We start from the raw sequence: 5,922 nt of genomic DNA, 5'->3' as shown, positions 1-5,922 counted from the left end.
TCTAACCATTTCTTTTATTTTTTTTTTGTTTTTTTTTTTTTTTTGTTTTATGAAAATTTTTAGATATCCTGAAGTCAGTATCTGTTATCTTTCCTGTATCAACTTCAATTTTAATGAAATTTTATTTTTGTCTGATCTGTAGGCAGTATTTTACAAATTAGAAATATATGTTTATTTTACATTGTTACAGCATATTAGAATAAAACAGACCAGCGGGCTGGTATGCTTGTCCACAGGACTTTTTTCCTGAAAATTTTACAGCACAATGTATATTATGTACAAATTAATAGATGAGATAAAATGTAGGGAGAGTTTGAAGGCCTGATAACATAGTTAGTTTACAGCGGGACTTGATTTAATTTTTGGTAATTTTACAGTTCCTGTATCTAACAGTTTTCATGACAGATTGATATGACATACTTTATCACTTATTTTTTTGTGTTTGATCGGTATTCAACTGAGGAGGGGAAAAATCAGTAATCAAAGTATTCCTTTTTTATTTAAATGTTAACAGCAGGATATAAATCTTATGGATCTTTAGTAAGTTACTTTAAAATCTAATATTTTCTATTTTTAGACTAAACATAACACAGTTAAAGTTTCAGCCTATTTTCTCAACCTTCAGAACAAGCTGTTACTATCAATCCTAGATTTTTATAAGTGGAAATATTCCAAGGGTTTACCAGCAACCCCTAGCAGCAGTCATATGCTATAAACAATGCCTTCATCTTTCAAAACAGTGTCATGTTTGAAAATTGTCATTATGAAACAATCATATTGACAGACTAGGTGTTTATGAAAATATTCAGATTGAGATCTGCATCAATCATGAACAAGTATTTGCAGAGGATTTTCTGAGGCGAGACAATATGGCGGAAGGCATATGATGGATTACATCTTGCACTGAAAGTTACAGATATATATTATCAACAGCCTTTCAGTAATTTCTGTACTTTGATTTCAAAGTTTTATGATTCCATGTAGTTTGAGAAAAAAAAAAGTAAGTGTAGGCCTAATGTCTCTTTATCAAAAGCTTTTACAACCAACAGGGTTTGAAAAACACTATTATGAAATGACAAAATTTTAATTGGTTCTAGCTGGAAGAAAATTCAGGGTAAAACATGAATTAGCTGTAAAAATATGCAGGTACTGTATTGTGTAATGATTTGGTTTTATTCAGAAATAAATAGAAACTATTCTTAATTCTGCTACAAACTCTGATTATAATAAAACATTAAAGTTGTACACGTTTTAATGGACATATGTTATTTTACATCTAAGTTCATACAATTTAGTGGTCTCTTGTTAAAAAAAAACCCAAAAATATGAACATGTTAACAAATTATGATACATTTGATGAGATTTAGTTCAAGGTGATTTCCTAAAAATCGGTAATTTCTTTATATCAGAATTGTAGACGGTATTTATGATTAGATTTGATTTGTTTACATAATCAAATCATTCAATTATATTTACAATTGGAGACCTCATATTGAGAATTATACTAGTCCATAAAGTTATTCATGCAAAGTGTACCAGCGGAATGATGCTATCATTAAGGTTACATGGTATGTATTCATCACTTCAAAAATGATTCCATAGAACATAAATAAGTTTTTATTTCGTTTGATATCAAAATTCCCCCCTCCCACCCCCCCATTTTTTGAACCATTTAATTCCCAAATCTACAATAACAAAACAGCAACTGACTTTCTAAATTAGATACATCTGAATGTCAAGAATGTCCTCACCAGCATCCCAGAAGTTGTTTTAGTGTCACTGGCGGTGTTGTCATATTAAATACTGATGTCCTGCCTGCAGTTTTCTTTATTCCCAGTAGATCGTCTTTCCATGTTTATAAAAATTTTCATTAGAATTTTAAAAGTTAAAAGGCCATAACTAAATAGTAAATTAATAATAACCAATGACAAAGTGACTGGCATGTTATTATAATACAACTACATACTAAATCACAGTCCTTAGAGAAAGTGACTGGCATGTTATTATGATACAACTACATACTAAATCACAGTTCCTAGAAAATACACATATAAAACAACAAATGTCATAGACATTGATTAATTAATGATAGCCAAGATATTTTCATTTATCAAGATAACAAACCTGGATAGTCTACAATTATCTACATAAATGGACAGGAAGGCCAATTAGAAGTTATATTTCGATCTGAAGGATCTGCTCATTGAGAAATCTAGGATTTTCCAATTCTTGGTTCAATGTTCCTGTGGTTGTATATGACTTTAGTGTAGTTTATTACCTGTAGTTAATTTGTACATGTTTGTATAGTGATTTCTATGTAAAGCTCAAATATAGGTGCTGCACAGATAGATTTAATGTATATATAAATGTTTTACACCTAAAGAAAAGTTTGTGTTTTAATTGTTAAAAAAGAATTAAGAATTCTGCTAAAGATGGTTGTTGATTGCCTAAAAAGAGATACAATTAACCCAACTCCCTCCCCTCATCCTCCCCCCCCCCACCAGTTACCTCCCCCTCCCCCCACCAGTTACCTCCCCCTCCCCCACCAGTTATCTCCCCCTCCCACCACCAGTTACCATGCAATTAAGATATAGTTGAAATCAACATTTTTACAAGGAAACTTTCAAACTAAGGATGTTTTGATCCCAATGAAGTATTGAATATGATACACTTTACTATAGGGGTAAAGTTTTACTGATATTAATGTTTAGAACATTTAATAGCCCATCATCTTGTATGGAAAGCTGACTTTAGTTTTTTGTACTGATTCCACCAGTCTCTGGACTGATATTACACAAAGATATGTCTTCTCGATACTGGTTTTAGTGTAGGACAGGTACATCACAGAATCATTGATGATATTACTGACTGATATTGGAAATATTTATTGTGAATATCGTTGGCATTAGAATATGTGCAGTAACTGTGTGACATTGAACAAACTTAATATGTCATTATGTATGATATTTATACCACACATGGGCTTGACACTGATTGCCAACTCAAGTATTTTATAAGTGTCATAGCAGTTTGAAAGAAATGTCAAGTACCTGTGTTTCTGCCACAGAAAAAAAATTAATGCTGGAATAAAAAAAATCTCTTTACAGTCCAATATTTTGCAATGTAGAGAATACAATTGTATAAGTAAAGTGATGGCAGATAACAAATGGATACTCTGGATTTTCAAGAAAAATTTTTTTTAAAAAGTATTTGTACCACAAAGTGCCAATGTTTTTTTTTTTTTTTTTTGTTTTTAATTTTGGACATTGTCTGAGCCCACTTTTGAAATTAAATCATGAAACCCAAACATTTGAATGTATAATTATTCTATAGTGCTCAGTGAAACCAGTTCACTTAAAAGAAAGTGAAATATTGGATGGAATGATAATTTGAAACTTTTTGAAAATGAAAAGTTGCTTCATTTATCAATATTTTATGCATAATAATTTGTAAAAATTGATTTTAAACACCAGGAGTCCGCTGTCACCCATTGCTTACATAGATACAGTTTTAAAGTTAACACATTCAGGAAATGAGAGTAAAATTTGAAGAGTCAATTACTGGTACTTGAAAATAATTGTTTATAAATAAACAAATAGTTGTATATATATATATATCTTGCATTCATTTGTATTTTGCTATATTAATATTTTTACAGCAATATTCATTTACATATTTCATAAAAAATGTAATTTGCTAAAGCATGGAATCACAAGGCATCTTCATACACACAATCTTTTAATGATAAGTATGTATGTATATAGCTATTTTAAGAGGACCAATATTCATTAAGTCAATTTTAACATTCAGCCTTTTAATTTGTGAAGCTTTATTCTTTACTATTATGTATTCCTGGTCTTGTTCTATCAATTATTTCACATTCATAAATTTTATATACTGAAAAACCATCAATTATTGTTGGGGTGTATGTTATATACTGTAAAACCTTCAATTATTGTTGGGGTTTATTTTATATACTGAAAAACCTTCAATTATTGTTGGGGTTTATTTTATATACTGAAAAACCATCAATTATTGTTGGGGTTTATTTTATATACTGTAAAACCTTCAATTATTGTTGGGGTTTATGTTATATACTGTAAAACCTTCAATAATAGTTGGGGTTTATGTTATATACTGTAAAACCTTCAGTTATTGTTGGGGTTTATTTTATATACTGTAAAACCTTCAATTATTGTTGGGGTTTATTTTATATACTGTAAAACCTTCAGTTATTGTTGGGGTTTATTTTATATACTGTAAAACCTTCAATTATTGTTGGGGTTTATGTTATATACTGTAAAACCTTCAGTTATTGTTGGGGTTTATGTTATATACTGTAAAACCTTCAATTATTGTTGGGGTTTATTTTATATACTGTAAAACCTTCAATTATTGTTGGGGTTTATTTTATATACTGTAAAACCTTCAATTATTGTTGGGGTTTATGTTATATACTGTAAAACCATCAATTATTGTTGGGGTTTATGATATATACTGTAAAACCTTCAATTATTGTTGGGGTTTATGTTATATACTGTAAAACCTTCAATTATTGTTGGGGTTTATTTTATATACTGTAAAACCATCAATTATTGTTGGGGTTTATTTTATATACTGTAAAACCTTCAATTATTGTTGGGGTTTATTTTATATACTGAAAAACCTTCAATTATTGTTGGGGTTTATTTTATATACTGTAAAACCTTCAATTATTGTTGGGGTTTATTTTATATACTGAAAAACCTGTAAAACCTTCAATTATTGTTGGGGTTTATTTTATATACTGTAAAACCTTCAATTATTGTTGGGGTTTATGTTATATACTGTAAAACCTTCAATTATTGTTGGGGTTTATTTTATATACTGTAAAACCTTCAATTATTGTTGGGGTTTATGTTATATACTGTAAAACCTTCAATTATTGTTGGGGTATAATTTCATTGATTTTGTGTGTACTCTTTATCAATTAATTCATCTGTCCAAAAACTGTTAATATAGGTATAAGTAGACTTATATAGTTTTATTTATCCATGAAATCAGGTGTCCATGAAAAAAGGGTTTTCTTGGAAAACCACAAAAATTGAACTGTATGAAAATATTGGATTTTACAGAACATTGAAATCAAATTTAAATATGATGTTCAATAAGATAACAGTTTACCCTGTTTTATTGGTAAGATGTTTCAACTTGATTTTGATCAATATTTAAATAAAAGGACAGATTTGTTGCGAGTTGTGTCTGTTACAGCTCAGTTGTTTTACTCTAGAGCAGCCCTAAGCCAAGTCATCATGACCAAAATCAAATCTGAAAGTAATGTTTTAATCAAGATTAAGTAATGTTTGTCTTAATGGAGTGCATGGAGTGTACTGAATGCATTGTTTGCATTTTCCCTATTAAGGGCGTACACTTTCATGATATATGAATTATTTTACTTCTAAAGTCTGGAAATTCTTAACTCTTTTTGTTTTGGGTTTGCCTTATGCAACGGAAATTATTTTTTTAAAGGAGGTAAAGTTCACAAAAAGTGGCTGATCTCCTAAAGTCTGCAGATGTGTTGTATTTTCTCAAATTTTCAATATGTGTGTTATTTTATTCATGAATTGTGATCATTGTTACAACTCGTTATCATTTAGTAATAAATATTTGGTTGATTGTGAAACACATAAATATATAATGTCAACAGGTTATCAAAGTGTTGTTTGTTTGTTCTTCTCAAATGAGATAGGTGATATTGGAACATTGTACACTAAACCCAAAGATAGGTGATATTGGAACATTGTACACTAAAACACAAAGATAGGTGATATTGGAACATTGTACACTAAAACACAAAGATAGGTGATATTGGAACATTGTACACTAAAACACAAAGATGGGTGATATTGGAACATTGTACACTAAAACACAAAGATGGGTGAT

Source organism: Ylistrum balloti, unplaced genomic scaffold (genome assembly GCF_031769215.1).
Source record: "Ylistrum balloti isolate Yb309-2 unplaced genomic scaffold, AGI_CSIRO_Ybal_v1 Utg370598, whole genome shotgun sequence".
Classification (NCBI taxonomy): domain Eukaryota; kingdom Metazoa; phylum Mollusca; class Bivalvia; order Pectinida; family Pectinidae; genus Ylistrum; species Ylistrum balloti.
This window is presented reverse-complemented; position numbering follows the sequence as displayed.